The sequence below is a fragment of the Microtus pennsylvanicus genome, chromosome 2 (genome assembly GCF_037038515.1).
Source record: "Microtus pennsylvanicus isolate mMicPen1 chromosome 2, mMicPen1.hap1, whole genome shotgun sequence".
In the NCBI taxonomy this organism is placed as follows: domain Eukaryota; kingdom Metazoa; phylum Chordata; class Mammalia; order Rodentia; family Cricetidae; genus Microtus; species Microtus pennsylvanicus.
Genome location: NC_134580.1, coordinates 23,047,949 through 23,069,156, shown reverse-complemented (window position 1 = coordinate 23,069,156; position 21,208 = coordinate 23,047,949). Strand labels below are relative to the sequence as shown.

Below are 21,208 nucleotides of genomic sequence, written 5' to 3'. Positions count from 1 at the left end.
ATGGCAAGAAAATACAAACACCAAGACTTCTCCTAAGAACGGAATGACAATTTTTCTGGAATTTTCCTTCAATATACTAGAGCAGTGAAAAAAAAAAGAAAGGATCTTTGTCATAAACAGCCACATTAATATGCCTCAGAAAAATAAATTGAATAAGAAAAGCAAGCCTTGGAATTATCAATTGTAAATTATATGCACACGATTTATATTATGTTCCAGAAACATAAAAAGTAAATATACAAAAAAGTAAGAGTATAAAAAATTTATGTACTGTATTCTTGTGCACTCCATAATATACATTGCTTTTCAAGTATGATATATACAACTTTCGCCAGATATCTGTGACTTGGTGTGTGTGTGTGTGTGTGTGTGTGTGTGTGTGTGTGTGCAATTATATGCTGGTTTGTGCACCCATACAAAGACCAGAGATTGACACCCATATATTCCTCAATCAGTCCCTATTTTTTGAGACTGGTCTTCTCACTGAACCGAGAGCTCACCAGTAAGGCCAGTGAGTTTTAGGGTCCTCCTGTCTCCGCTTCCCAGTGCGGGGATTACAGGGCAGTGCCACACTGTTTTTTATTCTTTCTATTTATTTGATTGTTTATTTTAAACCTGGGTGCTTGAGATCCAAACTCAGGCCTTCAGACTTGCTCAGTGAGGACTTTACTCTCTGAGCCATGTTCCTGGCCCCTAACATGATTCTTAATTCCTGTAAAACAAATTATAGATAGCATCTTCTACTGGAACATTTGTGATCTAGACACTTTCTGCTGTGTGATCAGAATCTAAAACCCTGTAGAGAACAGCCCAGAGCTAAACCCCAGAAAGCTAGAAAACACTTGTTGGGAATAAAATGGGACATGTCCTCCTACCATGACATAAAACACCTCCACAACTTTCGTCTGGCAAAAGACACGAAGAAAACTCCAGTGCTTTCGTGGCCTTCTGTTTGCTCTCTTTTCTCTTTCACAAGTGAGGCTGGAGATTACTTTACACAAAATTAAGTGACAGAAACAGGGGACACACAGCCACCCTCTCCTGGCTTACCTTCACAGTAATTTGTTAGCCAGTATAGCTGCCTAGTTTATTGCAATATCTCCAAATTATGACACTGTTAGCAAGGAAAAGCCATCTAGGACCCACGGCAGACTGAGCATAATGATAGTTTACAGATTCCTGTGCAGTGCAGACTCGGGTGAACAGCAGTGGATGGGGAAATTAGAGTAATCCAGACTAAGGCAACCACTAGATCAAGGTACGAGGCCATGAAAGGGAAGAATCAATCCTCACTGCTAATCCTGGGCCACTGTAGTAGACTCCCAGCCGTCTGTATCTGTAGCTAGGTAACATCACACCACGTGAGCACATGACTGTGTTTCACCCACCTTCAAATTCCCAGCATTAGTCACATAGTAAGCCCTTAATTAAGAGTAAATAAATGGAGACACCCTCAGTGAGTGCCTGCACACCCTTTAACCTATTTAACTCCTTTGTTTTTATCGGCAAGGGAATGAGATGCAAACTTCTGCAAGTGCCTAAAGGAATGTTCTTTTGTTTGCAACATTATGTATCCATCAGGGAATTCAACAGAAATAGAATCAATCAGAGGAGACAGAGAGATAGATATAGACAGAGTGACAGCGACAGGCAGAAATGTAGTGGGAAGAACTAGTTCACACGAGTCTAGAGACTGAGAAATCCCCCACCTGCCTTCTGCAAAGCAGAGACCCACGACAGCCAGGGATGAGGTTCACGTGCAAAGGCTAAGATTCAAGTAGGCTGATAACACCGCCCCAGTCTGAGAATCTCCAAGAAAAGAAGGGCTAGCCCAGCTCATCAGGAAACAGTAAGATCAAACTCTTCTGCTTTTGACATCTGTTTAACAGACTGAAATATATCAGCTCATAGTAGGGAAGGCCAGTCTGCTTTCTCTGACCCACTAGTTCTTACACCAAACTCATCCAGAAACACCTCCATGGACACCCATAAACGGTATTTTATCCGTGTACCCAGAGGCTCCTCAGGCTGACACAAGAAAGTATCCCCTATACCAACCTTTAAAAGCTACACTGAATAATATTGCTTTGCTAAGGATTAATTTTTCAATACATAATAATTTACTTCCAATTTTAATTTCAGTTTGGTGTATTTAGTGGGTACCTGGCAAACCCACTTTTACAGCAATACCAAGTCCAAAAACAGTGTAACATAACTATGAAAAATGGCAAAATCCTGCTGCAGTAAAATTCTAATGACTTTAAATTGATTCAGTTGCATTGTAAATCACACACATATTTTTTCATCTATTTAGAATAATTTACATAATACCAATGTTGTCTCGTGTGAGGCTTTAAAAGGTTGTAATTTCACTGAGAAGACATTTAAACCTACGAGAGAGCTACTTGCGGCTCTGTTTCCATATTTCTTTTCATGGGGTGACTTTAAATTTATTCTATTTTGTTATTTTTATTTTTTATGGCCTTGTTAGCTGCTAAGTAGGGTGAGCATCTTCAATGGCAAACTATCATCGGTTCATCCTCAGAGAATCCTTGTTTTTATTTCCAACTAAAAGTTAAGGGTGCAAGCTGAGCATGCCTAGCGGCAGCCCTGTCCACCATCTTAATATGCTCTATGAGTCCCATGACCCTGACCTAGGCAAGTTCCTAAGCATGTCCGTCATTTGTCCTCCTTACATTATTACCTTAAACTGAGCATGCTCAAAAACATGCCTGCTCCTAAGGGATTTATCATATGCATAAACTCCCCAATAAAGTCTTGTTACTTAACTCTGTTCTAGGAGGCCATTGCTTTGAAAGTATCTCCCATGTTTTCCACAGTGTCAGCAGATAGGAACTCTTCCTTAACGCTCTGTCTCTGGACCAGACTTTTTGTGTTGGGTTAAAGCTGGGGGACAAGGATATTTGTTGCAGCTAATTCAACATTTCTAGATGTCTACAACAGGAGAATTCTTTTTCCAGATATAAATCTTGTCCCCAGGAAATTAGCAGAAGTTCAGCCTCTGTCGTGTAATAAGGAGCATCCCAACTCCACCTCTTCTTGTTCTTTCTGCTCAGAAACATGGACGATTCTCTAAGCATCACAGCAGCATCAGAGGACGAACAAACATTATAACTAAATGCATGACCTTTGCCGCTGACCAGGGAGATAAGAATCAAGATCAGTATGTTATCTCCTCCGAACAGAAAAAAAAAATCAAACTCTTATTAACGATCTTTGATTCTGCTGTGAAAAGAACTGTCAGCCTTCCCAAGCTGAAGGCGAGTCAAATGCAGGAGGCATTGCCAGTCAAGGGGCATCACAAAAGAACGGTTGCGACTCGGTCTTCTTTGAAGCTAAGAAAGAAGAAACTTAGAAACAGATGTTCAAAGGTGTTTCTACTGAAAAGATGAAGAGATTATGCAAAAATCTGGAGACCATGATTAAAAAATAATATTTGTATTCAAATCACAACATGTCTGTGACCTTTTCAAATCACTCCTTAGGCCTCAGCTTCACTTGTCCCGTCTACTAGGCAAGGGAGTTTGTTTTTGTTTTTGTTTGTTTGCGTACAGTTATGATCCATTACAAATGGACTGGTCATAAACTGCAGAGATAATCTAAGGATCAGCTTTCAGAGCAGACACATCACCTGGAACACTGCTAAACTACACGTGTGGGTTCAACATTGTCCACTTGATTCCCAAATCCTTGAGTATTGGAAGTATTACAATAACAGATCTCTGAAATTTTTAACCACGCTTTACGCTATCTTTATTTATTCTTTATTACTGCTAGAGATCCAACTCAAGTCCTCAAACAGACCAGGCCAGCACACCACTCCTGATCTACACTACTCCCCTATAGACACACGAGGAACATATGTGTTGCCAGGGACCATTTAACTTCTTCCAGACTGGCTTCTACCAGTATTTATTCGTTTATTTATTTATTTAAAATTTCTGCCTCCTCCCCACCACCGCCTCCCCTTTCCCTCCCCCTCCCCCAATCAAGTCCCCCTCCCTCGTCAGCCCAAAGAGCAATCAGGGTTCCCTGCCCTGTGGGAAGTCCATCCAGGTCTAGTAAGGTGAGCATCCAAACTGCCTAGGCTCCCCCAAAGCTAGTACGTGCAGTAGGATCAAAAACCCATTGCCATTGTTCTTGACTTCTCAGCAGTCCTCATTGTCCGCTATGTTCAGCGAGTCTGGTTTTATCCCAGGCTTTTTCAGACCCAGGCCAGCTGGCCTTGGTGAGTTCCCGATAGAACATCCCCATTGTCTCAGTGTGTGGGTGCACCCCTCGCGGTCCTGAGTTCCTTGCTCGTGCTCTCTCTCCTTCTGCTCCTGATTTGAACCTTGAGATTTCAGTCCGGTGCTCCAATGTGGGTCTCTGACTCTGTCTCCTTTCATCGCCTGATGAAGGTTAATATTCAGGAGGATGCCTATATGTTTTTCTTTGGGTTCACCTTCTTATTTAGCTTCTCTAGGATCACGAATTATAGATTCAATGTCCTTAATTTATGGCTAGAAACCAAATATGAGTGAGTACATCCCATGCTCCTCTTTTTGGGTCTGGCTTGCAGTCTTTACGTCATTTCTTTCTTTCTTTTTTCTTTTCTTTTCTTTTCTTTTTTTTTTTTTTTTAGTTTTCGAGACAAGGTTTCTCTGTAGCTTTTGGTGCCTGTCCTGGAACTAGCTCTTGTAGACCAGGCTGGCCTCGAACTCACAGAGATCTGCCTGCCTCATCTTTATGTCATTCTAATTAGCATACAAAGTACTGGTGTGACTGTGTACTTTCACAATACTTTTATTTGCTTACCGCTCCTCCCTAACCCCCTAGGAGTCCCTATTCTGTTTTCATGTCACATGTATACTATTGCCCTTTCCTTTTGCCTCCCTACTTCCTTAAGAACTCTCTGTCCTCCTCATGGTCCTCTTTCTGCCTCCTTGGCATAAATCTACACCAATACAAATACATTCACAAGGTTTTTTTTTGTTTCCCAAGACATATATGAATTTTTAAGAAGAAAAAAAGATACACGGAAAATGGCTCATTTGGCAAAGTGCTTGCTGTGTGGTAGAAGGAATGTATTTAGACCCCAGCATCAGTATAATAGCTGGGCACAGCAGCACGCAGAATTGGGAATGGAGACTGGCAGCTTCTTGGAGCTCATTGACCCATAATGCTCTAGGTTCACTGAGAAACTGTCTCAAAACATAAAGTATCCAGAAAGTTACCTGATGTTGACCTCTATCCACCACACACATGTCCACACACATGCACATGTGCCCACATGTACATGGGCACACAATCTTACAAACACACACACACACACACATCAGACCTAAAGCATCACCCTTTACTATGACTTAGCTACCAACAAATCACAATGAGCTATGTCTCCTGACACGATGCAATGAGAAGGTGGCATTTCTCCTGCAATGCTCCCAACACAATGTAGCATCCGAAGTCAGTCGTGAAAAATTAGCAGACAAACTCAGAGGAATTTGATAATGTCATTGATCTAACCTCTTTTACCAATGCTATAATAGTCTAAAGAGTTACTTGATCTTCCCAGCATCTAAAGAAGTAAGATGACCAAATACATCGTGTGACTCTGGGTGGCATTTTGAACCAGGAGACAGTAACGAAGATGGTCACTGATGGAAGTTCTTAAAAGTTTGGGGTAGACTATAAGTTAGCCATTAAGATTGTATCTATGTTAAGTGCATTGATGCTTGTTTATGAACAATAATACTTTTGTTTTTTGAAAAAAAAACATACATGAAGGACTTAAGGGTATACACATAACGGTGATGCATATATATAAAGAGAATAATCACACAAATATGTTTTTAAAACTAATTACTAACTACAGCTAGTGGTTGTTTTGTAATGCTTTAAAAAATCTTTCCTGCATGTTTTAAATTAAATCAAATAAAATGTTAAGAAAATGTTGGATTATGTAACTGCCAGTCAGAAATATGGCATATGGGGGTGTCTCCGATGGTTGCAGGCAAACCTAGTACATATGTGAGCTATGGGGGTGTCTCAGATGGTTGGAGGCAAACCCAATGCATATGTGGGCTATGGGGGTGTTTCAGGTGGTTGCAGGAAGATCCAATGCATATGTGGGGTATGCGGGTGTCTCAGACAGCTCCAGGCAGACCCAGTGCATATGTGGGATATGGGGGTGTCTCAGCTCCAGACAGACCCAGTGCTTATGTGGTATATGGGGGTGTCTCAAGTGGTTGCAGGCAGACCCGGTGCATATGTGAGATATGGGGGTGTCCCAGATGGTTGCAGGCAGACCCAATGCATATTTTCCTGACTCTAATGCAGGAAGTACTAAAGAAGCAAATAAAATAAGTAACAAGCACATGTGATTTGTGACGCCATAAAAACTTTAGCACAGCGATTAAATAAAAACCCTGGGAGTTAGTGGGCAGGTTTCAGTGGGAATCGCTGACGTACAGGACCACTTTCTGAGGCTGTGATGTAGGAGCAGAGCACAGGGAACCCTGAAAGAAGCAGGAGAAGCGCGAGGAACAGTAACGCGGCGCTCATGCCATTTGCGCTCACATGCTACACACTCCACGTTTACACGGAACGGCAGAAGGCATGTGACTCCAGGACACGGGAGCAGAAAGAGGAGCCTGGGCACAGTCTGCGCAATTACTCTCTTTCCACACACATGCTTCAGACAAGATAATGGACGCTCCACCAAAGCACAGTCCCAGCAAGGAACAAGCCAATAATGAAAAATAAAGCTTCCCACAGACCGGAAGTGATAACCCATATAATACCACGGTCGCCTGCTCTCAGCATGATTTGTCATGCACGGGATGAAAAGGATCACTGACCCGAATTAACTTGTATCGACGACCAGCGAGTAGCCACACAGAGCCATCTTTGATGGGGAAGGATGACCTGGGTCATGTGAAATTTCCTGCTGAAGCTTCCACGAGGAGATGGGCCAGCCTTTCATCACAGCAGAATGCCATGCTCTGTCACCAATCGGTGCTGGGTAATGAATCTAAATCTGGAGTTCTCACACATATGTAATTGACAGAAGATCTGAAATACCATCTGTTCTATTTAAACCTCAGAAATTTTCTATGGAGAAGTTCCTTTTCTCAAGGAAAGAGATTCTTTAATAGAAGTTCAAAAGAATAAAAAGAGGAGATGTTCCAACAGGTTGCTGGCAATGTTTTGTTCTTTTTTTTTTCCCAAAACCTATCTGAATTCAAACACTCCATTTCATTGTTGTGTATTTCTAAACTTTTGCAAAGGTCTTCCATCACCTGCTTAGCAACAGAGAGCGGGAGAGAGACCTCTGGACTGTTACGTCCTAATGTTGAACAAGATGAATTCTGTCTGAATGTTTCCCCAGCTTTCCATATTTTTTCTTGAGTCAATTGTCCTGCATTCCATATGAGTTGGAGTTTGAGCTGCATATTTCCCCATTAATAGAAGAAGCATGGCTCCTACGAGTATCTGTTAGAGGTAAGGAGATCTAGAATTCAATTCCTTCTTAAATGAGGATCAGAACTGCATCCATCCAGGTGACTGTCTGTGCCTTGGGCACAGTGCTGAGGTAGCACGGTGCTGAGTTTCTGCCGGTGTGTCTGTCTGTCTGTCACTGCAGGTCCATCCAGAAAGTGTGTCTCAAAATTACAGTGATAGCATTGAAGGAAAATGTCTGACGTAAATCTCTGTCCCCATCAACACACATATATACATGCATGTTTAGATGGCTGTGTCCATGTGCAGCAGGCAGTGTTGAGCATGTTTAGACAGTTGTGTCCGTGTGCAGCAGGCAGTGTTGAGCATGTTTAGACAGTTGTGTCCGTGTGCAGCAGGCAGTGTTGAGCATGTTTAGACAGTTGTGTCTGTGTGGAGCAGGTAGTGTTGTAATCATATTTGGAGAATTGAGAAATGGTCAAATAGACTCTCTGCAACCAATAAAGTGGTGAGGGTAGAATTTGAAGGCAGAGTCAACCCTACTCTTTGCTTTACAGCTCACCACAAAAGAGGAATAGAGGACTATTGCCTTTCAGTATTAAAACCGGACCTCAGAGTGGCCAACTTGTCCAAGGCCGCTCTGCTAGGAACAGTCAGGACCCAAACTCAAGATTCCCAATCTAATCCTTTCGCCATTTCACTGTATCCCTCTGCCCAGGTATTGTTTCATGGGAAGAAAAAGCAGTTCCACCCCATTCACGTAAATTTGTTTTCCTCATTTTTAGTAAGCAGCAAATAAATTGTTTACTACTTTATATAGTATGCTCATTGACTTGTGTTATAAATTAAAGGTTTGGGGGTTGATCAATATGAAGGAAGACTGCAAGGCACAGAACCCATGTTATAGTGGCACTTATGGTGATAGAACCCATGTTATTGGGGAACTTATGGTTACAGACCCATGTTATGGCGGCACTTAGGGTTACAGAACCCATGTTATGGTGGTACTTAGGGTTATAGAACCCATGCTATGACTGCACTTATGGTGATAGAACCCATGTTATGGCGGTACATGTGGTTACAAAACCCAGGTTAAGGCAGCACTTATGGTTATAGGAGAAAGAAGTTGCTTTGGGCAAGATTTCCAGAGCCCAACCAGAGGCAGAAGGTCATGCCTCAGAAAAGTAAGACAATCTACAGTAGAGAAGGGGGGATCACAGCAGGGGACTAGGTATGGGCATCTGGAAACAAATTACAGGGCTTCAGGGCCACAAAGCTCAAAGGGCAGAAGGAAGGGCTCCTTGTCTGCTATGACTAGTATTTGCCCTTTCTCTGACAAACAGGGTTTGATTTCAATTCACAAGCCATATAAGCAGTCTTGAAACAATCAGCCACAGGATTACTTGGGTTATGCTTAAAGAAACTTTGTATATGCAGTCAGGTTAAGCTTTCTTGAAGGCCACCTGTTGTCTGGTAACATCATATGAATACATATGATATCATAACAGTTCATGCCTGGATAAAGACTTCTCAGTGGCAAAGAGCACTGCTCTATTCTAGAATTATTCCCAGAACCCACATGGTAGCTCACAACCATCTGCAACTCCAGTTCCAGTGGAACCAATCCCTCCGTCTGATCTCTGAGAGTATCAGGCATGCATGTAGTACACAGATGCAGTATTCAGGCAAAACACTCATGCAAATAAAATTGAATAGAATCTTGCAAAGTACAAGTCGGCCAGGCAGTAGCGGCACATGTCTTAAATCACAGCACTTGGGAGACAGAGGCCAGTGGGTCTCTTAGTTTGAGGCCGGCCTGGTCTACAGAAGGAATTTTAGGACAGTGAGGTCTACACAGAGAAACTCTATCTTAGAAAACCAAAAGAAAGAATGTTTCAGGGCTGGAGAAATGGCTTAGAGGTTAAGAGTGCTGGCTGCTCTTCCAGAGGACTAGGGTTCAGTTCCCAGCAACCACATGGTGGCTAACAGCCATCTATAATACGATCTGGTGCCCTCTTCTGGCATGCAGGCACACATGCAGAAGAACACTGATACATAATAAACTACATGTCACTTAACCTGTAAAGTAGAAAAAGAAACAATTCTATCCCAGAGTCTTCTGCTTATGTGGCATCTTGATAAGCAAACACACAAACTGCTTTGACTTCAGACCACAGCAGATCAGATTAAGTGTGTAGCCTCTGAACAGTAACTTCCTGGAACTCAGCTAGTGTCAACCGCCCTGAGTTACTCATTACATACACTGACATGCTCTGAAGAACAATCTTAAACTTTGGGATTTCTATGTGTTGTAGCTTCCATTCTGTCTGTAGCATTTTCCCTAAGTGCAGCAGAGACTGTGGCTTAATTCCCACTGGTAATTAATTTTAGCAGACTGGTGATTCTTAAAATTACCCACGAACACCCTGACTCTGCAGAATCAAAGGATCACCGTAGAATAGCTGGTTTTCATCAACACTATCTAAGCTCAGGTTTAAACTGATCCTAGCCTCAGCACTAACCTAAGCTATTAACTATATTTGCTTATTTGCAGAAAACATTAGGCTCTGTCAGTTTATAGATGGGGATGAATAAACCCCAGCTGACCATTGCCAGATTCAGGCAATGGTAACCCAGAAGCTGGAGTCCTGACCTTGAAATGGCTTCCTCGTTCTATTGTGCCAAGTTTCCACTTCACACGACCTCACAGCTGGCCCTTGAACAAGAGAAGAAAATTTAAGGAGGGATAATACAAGGCTTAACACCTTTGAGTGCGGTTAGAATCTTGACACAAATCAGGGTGGGCTTCAAATAACATAGAAGACATAAAACAGTAACAACCAGATAACTCATTGGCAAGGAGTCACCCATCTGACCCCTGCTGACACAGAGCCTGGTTAGTTTCAATGCACGGAGCTCTTCCTTTCACCAAAGACAGCATAGTTCCCATCATTACACTTGGCACCCCATCACAGACTTCTTTAATATGTTCTGGATTTTTTTTAATTCATTTTTAATAGGCACTACTAATTACTGGAAATTTCTGAGGATTTGGCATCACCAGCTAAAACACTGCCTTGCTAAGGCTGGTCCTAGGAGGAGGGATATGTGGTTGATATTTCCACCAATCATTAGCTATCACGATGTATGAGTGGAGCTTAGAGAAGCTCCCCTCAAGGTGGAGCTTGCCATACTCTGAGAAAAAAATCAGAGACATTTTAGGGGGAAAATAGCCATGCTCATAGAGGCTTTATTAAAGAGTTTCCAGAGCTTTCTAGAGCCAGAATTCCATTTGTTGACAATTAAGGCCGAAAGGAGCTTTCTCCGCAGTGTGGCTGGTATCCCTTACGTAGTTTATGATACCTGACTATGCATAATGATTAATGAAACTGCTAACTTGAATGAAAGCAAAACAGAAAGTATATTTATTAGACAGTTCACTAAATATAGCTTCAAATAATGACTACACTGACCATAAGCAACTAGAATGTTTTTCTTTCATTGAAAACTTCTCTCAAACAATATATCCTGATTATAGTTTCTCCTCTTTTACCCCTCCCAGTTCCTCCCCTCCTGCCCTCCCCTCCGAATCCACTCTCTTTCTGTCTCTCACTAGGAAATAACAGGCTTATAAATAGAGATAATAACCAAACATGACAAAATAAAATATAATAAGATAAAGCAAAAACTGTCATATCAATGTTGGATATGACAACCAAACAGAAGAAAAAGAGGACCTGGTGCAGACCCTTGTAGGCCCTGTGCTTGCTGCTTCCGTCTCCGTGAGTTCACATGAGCTTTGCATAGTTGATTCAAGAGGCCTAGTTCTCCTAATGTCCTCTATCCCCTCTGGCTCTTACACTCTTTCTGCCTCCTCTTCTGAGGGATTCCCTGAGCTCCGAGGAGAGGGAATTGAATGTTTTGTACCTTGAGGGAAAAGGAGACATGTGTGGTAAAGAGAGGCCCAGTTCAGGCGATCAAGATCGGAGCCCCAACCCTAATCTCTGTTCTTGACTGCCAAGCTTAACAAGTCAACGCCCTCTTGGAACCTCTATCCCACCCTCTGCCTCCCTCAATCACTGGAACACCTAGTAGGTGAGTGTGCTGGGGGATGGAATTGAGTCTCCAGACAGCAGGATTTACTTCCTTCCAGTAGATGCCGGGATTACCCCGGATGACACACACCTCAGGGTTTTTACATGTATCATATTCTGCAACAGGATGATTCTGACCATCCTGACCACAGATGAGTTTGCACCAATCGTCCTTCCAACAAAACTATAATTACCCTGTAGCGACACGCTATAAAACCCTCCTGACCTTCGTGCAGACAGAGAACCACTGAGGCTGATGAACTCTACGGTGGGCAAGTGCAGCTATAAAAGAAGAGTTCGTTATTGAGAGGACTTTCTAGGAAAAATAATTGATAAGGTCCTTGGAGATGCTGCTCAAGAATTCACTACACAGTGTGAGGATATATAATGGCGGTCCTACCTCTGTAACAAGGAATGGAATAAATGGCACAATGGGGAAATTTCATAGCCTACAAGTGCAATATTGTTATTAAAATAACCGTGACTGGATTACCACGACTATTTCTAATTAAAATCCTTTCAAACATGTTTCACCTGGTACAACGGGCTCACAAAATCTTCAGAAAATAGCTAAGAGTTTAAGAGGGTTCATTGGTGCTGAGAACTGTTGGGAATTCAGTGTGCGGGATAGAATGGTGACCTTTCCTTGGCGTATACATATTATTTTCAAGAGAACCGCTAGAAAATCCAAAGCACAAACAACAACAACAAAATACAACAAGTCTCCTAAAGGGAAGGGAGATTCTTTTATTCATCCTTCACTGATTCCCTTGGCCACTACCATCCCCTCTGTGTCGACGGTCCCTGTCCATATTTAAGAATGCAGAGAAGGATTGCACCTGGGCACAGTCACAGCACACAGCACGACATGGGCCAGCAGAGTGGCCCCATCGCCAAGAGCAACTGGCACACACCAATCTGTGAATAATTAATGCATGATGCACCAACTAGATAGTCTAATTAAATAGCAGTGGCTAATTACTAATTAGTATGTGACTTATGCAGACAGAAACATTTAGACTTGTCAGATGTTAAAATGAACACTGAAAAACCCAGAGCCCTGTCATTTCAATGATCTTTTTTTAAAACGATGCAACTGGGGAAGCCATTGTCATCATTTGTGTAACCTAGACACACCATGAAGAACTCACCTCCCTTCCTAAAAAGAACATCTTCATTCTACGTCTGTCGGGATGCCTGTGACAACACGGCAGGCTGCCGAGCCAAAGGTAGTTTAAAATGAGGGGTAGCATATAGTGTCCAGGCCATTAGAATATTCATGCTCACCAGCTGAACAGATTTGGTTCTTGCTTGGCATATGGTTATTAACTATATGCCCAGAAAGATCTGCCCCCAACTAAAACCTCTCAGGGCAAACGTCCGGAATATGCAAATTACTTCCCAGTCATCCTAGGACTTAGAGTGGGGGCTAAAGAGGGGTGCCAATAGATTCTGAAGACTGATTTTGCAAATCATATAAAATTTTATTCTACAACTGTAAGACTTAGGAGGGTTTTTTTTTTTACTTTTTTTTTTTGGCATCTACAGAAAAAATACCATCTGTCTCCTCATTACCCTAAAAAAGGAAAGCAAAAGAAAAGCTTGGTGAGGCAGCACATTGCAAACCTTTACTTTCAATTATTTATCATCTGAGATGCTCACACAAAAGGCTCTGGGAATAACGTCTTCTCCATTTATGGAAAGTGTAGGTGGGAACGCCTCGTGAAGAATGTTAAACAGGAGAGGAGATGGACGCCCATCCTTATTAAACATTACTTTCATAATCTCACCAAAATGAAAGCAACCAAAATATCTGTGCCATCTCCTTGGTGACAGTGACAGACCTGCTGCCTTAAAAAAACACAGTCCTGTAACAAAAGAAACCACTAAAATCAGGACATGTGCCAGGCAGGAAGCCTTGAAGAACATCATCCTCACCAGAATCCTATAGGCTGTTTTTCCACCAATTTTTATGACATTTATGTATTTTGTGAGTAAGTGAGTGACACCACACACCCGAAGAAGTCAGTCAGTTCTCTTCTTCTGCTGTGTGGACCCTGGAGGTGAAACTCAAGTCCTGAGGCTTCCAGTAGGCACCTTTATTAGCTGAGCCGTTCCCTGGGATTTAGGCTGCTTATTTGAAATGGACTTTCCTGTCACATCTTCAGGACTCTTTGTTTAGAACCCATCCCCCTCCAGGAAACTCTCATTCCAGGTGACGAAGGTTGCCAGTGCTGTGCTGTGCGGGCTATGCTGTGTGGACTGTGCTGTGCTGTGCAGACTGTGCTGTGCTGTGTGGACTGTGCTGTGCTGTGCAGACTGTGCTGTGTGGACTGTGCTGTGCTGTGTGGACTGTGCTGTGCTGTGTGGACTGTGCTGTGTGGACTGTGCTGTGCTGTGTGGACTGTGCTGTGTGGACTGTGCTGTGTGGACTGTGCTGTGTGGACTGTGCTGTGCTGTGTGGACTGTGCTGTGCTGTGTGGACTGTGCTGTGCTGTGTGGACTGTGCTGTGTGGACTGTGCTGTGTGGACTGTGCTGTGCTGTGTGGACTGTGCTGTGCTGTGTGGACTGTGCTGTGTGGACTGTGCTGTGTGGACTGTGCTGTGCTGTGTGGACTGTGCTGTGCTGTGTGGACTGTGCTGTGCTGTGTGGACTGTGCTGTGTGGACTGTGCTGTGTGGACTGTGCTGTGCTGTGTGGACTGTGCTGTGTGGACTGTGCTGTGCTGTGTGGACTGTGCTGTGCTGTGTGGACTGTGCTGTGCTGTGTGGACTGTGCTGTGTGGACTGTGCTGTGTGGACTGTGCTGTGCTGTGTGGACTGTGCTGTGTGGACTGTGCTGTGTGGACTGTGCTGTGTGGACTGTGCTGTGCTGTGTGGACTGTGCTGTGCTGTGTGGACTGTGCTGTGCTGTGTGGACTGTGCTGTGTGGACTGTGCTGTGTGGACTGTGCTGTGTGGACTGTGCTGTGCTGTGTGGACTGTGCTGTGCTGTGTGGACTGTGCTGTGTGGACTGTGCTGTGTGGACTGTGCTGTGTGGACTGTGCTGTGCTGTGTGGACTGTGCTGTGTGGACTGTGCTGTGTGGACTGTGCTGTGTGGACTGTGCTGTGCGGGCTATGCTGTGCTGTGTGGACTGTGCTGTGCTGTGTGGACTGTGCTGTGTGGACTGTGCTGTGTGGACTGTGCTGTGTGGACTGTGCTGTGTGGACTGTGCTGTGCTGTGTGGACTGTGCTGTGCTGTGTGGACTGTGCTGTGCTGTGTGGACTGTGCTGTGTGGACTGTGCTGTGTGGACTGTGCTGTGCTGTGTGGACTGTGCTGTGTGGACTGTGCTGTGCTGTGTGGACTGTGCTGTGTGGACTGTGCTGTGCGGGCTATGCTGTGCTGTGTGGACTGTGCTGTGCTGTGTGGACTGTGCTGTGCGGACTGTGCTGTGTGGACTGTGCTGTGCTGTGCGGACTGTGCTGTGTGGACTGTGCTGTGCTGTGTGGACTGTGCTGTGCTGTGCAGGCTGACTGTACTGTGCGGACTGTGCTGTGAAGACTGTGCTATGCGGCCTGTGCTCTGCAGACTGTCCCCCAAAGGCTTTCATCATGCTGCCTTCATCAAGCACTTGGCTCACCATTCACCTCCACCTTTATTTCTGCTAGCTCTATGAAAAAAGGAAATTATGACTTTCTATTTCTAGTAGAGAGGGAAGGGAACAATGGCCATCAGGGTGAGGGATGAACTGTCAAGTCACGTTTTCCCTCCTCCATAGTTCCAAATCCTCCCCCTTGGTGGAAATCCAGGCTCAGGCCATGAAGGTTCTAAAGCAGTGATTATGCTATCCAGACGGAGACTTAGGAATACATTCCAACATAGCATATAGTAAAGGATAGACTCTACATGGCCATGGGGCTATCCTGCTCCCATGAGCAGTGGGCGAAGTGAAGGCCCCAGCTGGACCATGGACGGTAATATAAGAAACCATGCTGCCAGTCTGGGGGCCAGGAAGCTCCACAGGGCTGGGCTGAAGTTTGGAAGAATCAAGAAGTGCCAGAGGCCAACATAAGAGAAGGGGGACCGTGGCCATCAGAAAGCCAATTAGCCAACTGGGCCCAGATACAGAAACCATGAACCTCGCCCTGTCAAGACCGGAAGACCAGGAGGAGGCACGGCACTGTCTTCTGGGTGTTTTGTTGTTGTCCATGTTCTTGAGAATGGAGATTGCAGATTTGTTAGTGACATTTGTCAATGTTAGTGACAACAAATAAGCCCCACCCCCAACAAGACAGACGAAACAATAATTGCCACACACACACACACACACACACACACACACACACACACAAGCCTCTGTGTTCTGAGTCTAGAAGCTCCGTATCAACTCTACGCACGTTGTGTAGATATGGGGTTTTGTATTTGTTATCAGTGTTGATTTCACATTGCAAAAACATTAGAATTATACTGAGGACTGTATAATAGCATATTGGGGGCTTATGAACATACTACCTATTTGCTGCTTCTAAAAGAAAAATGCATTCTGAGTTCCGGAGTACTTTGTAAACAATTATTTGGATCGGTACACATATAAGTAATTTGACTAAATTCTGGTAGGGTCTAGGGCCATTACAGCGATACCAGGGAGAAAAGTGTGTCCACAGTGCCCTCTAGTGGTTTACGTTTTTCATTTCGACACAAACATTTGAACAGCCTTCCATATTATGAGATGGGCATGTGTACATTTTTTCCCCTTTTTTTTAAAAAAAAAAAATTATTATCATTTTAGTTGTTTGAATAGGAATATGCTACAAAGTTTTCCCCACTCACTTTCTCTCCTCCCCTCTCCCATGCCCCTATCGCTCACAATTTACTCAGGAGATCTTATCTTTTTTTTCCCCCTTTATAGGAGGATCCTTGTCTCTTTCAGGGTCCTCTTTGTTACCTAGGTTTTCTGGGGTTGTATCCTGTATGCAGATTGTTCTTTGTTTTATGTCTATTATGAATGAATACATATAATATTTGTCTTTCTGGGTATGGGTGACCTCACTCAGGACGGCTCTTTCTAGTTCTATCCATTTGCCTGCAAAATTCATTTTTCAGAATCTCAAAACCACACCGTTTGAGAACTTTAAATCCGTAAAGTATTTTTAAAATATGGTTTTAGTCTATTAAGCTGTCAAAATTAATCATTTCATTTGATATTCTCGGAGGAATCAATAAATGAAGACTTTCCATCGAACTAAGAGCATTAGTATAGATGCTCCAATGACTGAGTTAAAAGTCTTATCCTAACTCCAGCTTTCTTTTGTAACCCATATCATTTCTTTAAGTTGATGATCTATCCACAGGCAGGTCTTAGAGCTGTCAGCAGAGAAACGCAACGACCAAGTAGGAAGCGAATTTTTCCATGATAACTTCACTACCTATGACTGAAATTTCAAATCCCTTATTTATAAATTACTATTATTATGGTCATCATTTTTTCTCAAACGAGATCCCAATGCCCTCTGATGCCTGTAAAGCAAGAAATCCTCCAGACTGAGGCTAATGATGGAAATAGCAGCTTGTTTGCTGTTCTTAGAATCGATGCACCGTGTTTTACTGGAAGTTTAAGTTACGTTACTTTCACATAGTTATTATAGTAATCCACAGACTCTAGGAAAAATAAGCTAGTATCTAATAGAGGCTGTGAGCAGAGGTCAGTGTGGGGAGAACAAAGAAAATGAGGGGGGAAAAAGCGCCAACATAAAATACACATCAAGGAAAATAACGGAAACTGGAGGTAAACAAAAGACAGGACCATGATAGCCTGTCTGTACAGCACCTGAAAGCCAGCCTCAGAGCAGGGACAGAACGCGATGTGGGCTCTGTGGGCAGTGTATCTGTCAACTATGCAGTGACCTATCGATGGTGTCCAAAGCAGCAAGGGTAGGAAGGAAGCCTGCTGTGGGATAATTGTTTTAGACACTGTTAAATGTGTCTTTGCTCAAGGCACTTTCTGATTGGTTTAATAAAGAGCTGAACAGCCAATAACTACACAGGAGAGAATAGGTGGACCTTCTAGGAAGAGAGCGGAACTGAGTTTCCAGGCCTGTGGGAGATGCCAGCAAGATGTGGCACAAGGCGAATGCACACACTGAGTAAAGAGACATGTGGCAGAACTCGGACTGGCAGAAATGTTCATTTATGTTATAAGAGCTAGTTGTGAACAAGCCTAAGCTAAGGCCAAGATTTCATAATTAATAATAAATCTCCATGTCATTATTTGGGGGATGGCAGTCCACAAAAGTCCCACAAGAAATACTTGCTACAGAAGCTAAGTGGGAGCTTCATGGTTTCTAATGTGCTGTCCTCAAAGCAGGGGCATCCACAGCGCCTAAGGATGAAACAGTACTCCCCAGGTTCAACACCGGAAGTCCTCAAAACAGCTCCAACACAACCATCCTGGGGTCTAGTTACACCAGTCCTGGGTAGATGCCAAAAGAAATGGGTCAGCACACACCAGCGGCACCTATGCATCCATGTTTATTACAGCACTGCCCAGACAAGTCAAGATATGGAAACAATCCTAGATGCCCATCCCAGATAAAGGGATGAAGAGTATAGGAACGGAGATACATCAGGTGCATAAAAATGGATTGAACTGAAGAAAATTATGTTAAGTGATGTAAGCCACATTCAGAAAGACAAATATCTTCTATGCAAAACATAGATTTTACACACACATACACACACACAATGCACACAAATGCATGCATAGATTATGAAAACATAAAGGGAGTTTTTGAGGGAAGGAACAAAAGAGAGCAACAGGGTATAGTGACATGTGCGTCTGAGGTTGTTATAATGAACCTCATTATTTTGTATATTTGGTTAAGTTTTTGCTTCGTAAACAAGTTGAAAGTTCAGAAAATGACTTAGTCAGTAAAATTGCTTGCATTAAAAGCATGAGAACCTAAGTTTCAATGCCCAGAACCTATGTAAAAGGCCAGGAATGATGGTGGGCACCAATAATCCCAAAGATAACCAGAGGAAAGGCAGAGACAGGAGCTCAATAAGACCATGGACCAGCTAGCCAGGCCTGTGTGGCAAATTCCTGACCAGTGAGAAACCTGGACTCAAGCAAAAAGGTGGAAGGCAGTTGGGATCAATACCCAAGGTTCTCCAGTGACCTCCACATACAACACGTCTCCACACACATGAAAACGCCATGTGTACAGGTCTATGTGCAGAGAGAGAGAGAGAGAGAGAGAGAGAGAGAGAGAGAGAGAGAGAGAACTGAACCTTTAATGTGCACTAAAGGCCATGTGTCACAGGCATTGTTCCCCAGGCAGACCTATAAAAATGAAGGATCTTTCAGAAGTAAGGTTTAGAAGGACATCTTTAGGTCATTCAGGCGTTCCCTCAAAAGAGACTGTGGGGCCCAAGCTCTCTTCTCTTCCCATCTTTTTCTTCCTAGCCAGAAACTGACCGGCTTTTACCCTGCCACACACTTGCCATGGGATAATGTCCAAAGCAACAGAACAGATCAGTTGTTGACTGGAGCCTCCAAAAACATCAATCACAGTTATGATAGAAAACTGAAGAAGCATACCAATAAACTAATTTTCAACAAAACGTACACCTCTGAGCCAACTACATTGAAGGAGATATTGCCACACGAGAATGTGGTTGCTCCCACTATAACCATGGTGGAGGAGAGAGACCGCACAATGCAGCGCGGCTCATTTCAGCCACACGGTCTTTTTAAAACACGGTCATGCTAATTTTAAAATTAAATGTTTCTGTGAAAATAGATACATTAGGTGAATAATAATGTTGAACTATATTTATAATAAAGCTGAAGTTTAAAATAATATTATACTATATATAACATGAAATATTATATATATATATATCAAGTTGGAGTTCACCGAATATTGATAATGTTTATCTTAGATGAGGAAAGCAATAATGGTTTTCTTTCTTTCTAAATATTTTAGTTATTCTGGCTTTTTTTTACCAAAATAAGAATGCATTAATTTAATAATCAAGGGAAAACAGTAAATAACCTCTACAGTTTTACAACCATCTGTGTTTGTTTCACATTAAATTCTATAATATACGAAACTTAGATGCACATCTCACCTGGTTTATACACCTACTTGTCAAAGGAACCAAGAAAAGTCCTTAAAGCTTCACTTCTCCTCCCGGAGGGCTTATGAGTGGTGTCTGAAGACAAGGCATGCTTAATTGGAGACAGAAATACAGGGACCATGCATTCAGAGTCATTTTTAGCAGTTGGATCTGGCGGGCTAGACAGTTTTTATATAGACTGTGTCTTCTGGGCCTTTCTACAGACTCTCTACAGAGGCCCAGGTTATCCACTTGTACCTAGAGAGACAACAATTACCTTATTAACACTTCATATTTTGATGCCTGTTCCAGCTCCTCACAGAGCATGAATGGGGTTTCTGTGCATCCAGAGACACGGCCCCCTGCCTCTACAAACACTGTAGCAAATGAAATGGCCTTTAAAAAGCACCTTTGCAAAGGGTGTGCAAGGGACAGGAGACAAGGTCAGAGATTAAAAACCAGTCTAGTAAGTTCTGAGAACTTTAGAGAGTTGCTCCATTCTGAAGCCTCTGTTTCCTCACATCTCCCTCACAGACAACAGGAACCCTCCTCATGGGAGTGGTGAAGACAAAGCAGTCATGCTACCCATGCAGACACACACAGACACTCCCCCACAAGTTCCTTTTCTCCTTCTGCTCCCACCACAAGCCCCCCTCCTCCCTCTTTTTGTACCCAACGGAGAACATCTCTCTCACATAATATGTTGGGTAAATCCATGCAGAACGTAAATTTTCTTGAACATATATATTAACTGAAGTAAAGATGATCTTCCTCCCTCACTCCATTGGCAAGGAAAAGCTGCCGTGAAATGCACGCGCCCTTGAGAAGACCGAGTCGGGCAGCTTTCAGACTGCAGCTGGTGCTTGTGTTCCTCCTCGTGAGCTCAGATGCTGCATCCTTAGTCACCCAATGACTTAGCTTTCCCAAAGATTACAACTGTCAAAAACTTTATAAACGCTGCTCTACAAGGGAAAGAGCTACACGTAATTAAATGTTCACTTTAAATTGACCTAGAAAAGTGTCCATGGTTAGAAAAAAAGAATGTAAGAAAAATACTGCTATCTTATTGAGTCATGATATTCTACTGTGACTAAATATTCCGGGTACTTATTAAGTATGGACTGTTCCTCAGGGTTCAAAGGATTGCTGCAGTTCTGAAGAAGGAAGCATGAAAATACAGGGTTTTTAGCCTTCTTCTGGATCATGAACACTTTGTGGGGTAGAATTATCCTTCCCCTCAGAAGAAGATACGTGCATTCATGAAATTTGGCAACTTTTCAGTTGAAGGAGTACCCCCTTCATCTAGAAGATGTACACAGGCCTACCATGGACTCAGGTTGGTTCTTGGTTCAGCAGGATTAAAATACCCACATTGACACCTCCAACCTTATAATAATCTTGTGATAATGCTGGAGTCTTAAATGAAAATAAAAACTGAACCATAGGTATCTTCAAGATAAACATTTAATATAAACAATTATATTTTACATGGGCACTTGTAATCTGCTGCAGGAGACAGGTCTGTAGAGCTTTTTATCTATTTCCCTCCA

General features: G+C 43.0%; 1 protein-coding gene across 3 annotated transcripts in view; it reads right to left on the bottom strand.

Moving 5' to 3' along the window:
- The window catches only part of Tmem117 (transmembrane protein 117), a 441,165-nt gene that overhangs the window by 277,644 nt on the left and 142,313 nt on the right, over positions 1-21,208 (bottom strand). Inside the window, exon 2 of one of the 3 annotated variants that reach the window (XM_075960449.1) lies at positions 10,118-10,180. The exons of the other annotated variants lie outside the window; for them this stretch is intronic. The gene's annotated coding sequence lies outside the window, so the exon portion shown is untranslated. The remainder of the gene's footprint in view (positions 1-10,117; positions 10,181-21,208) is intronic. 3 annotated transcript variants of the gene reach the window in all.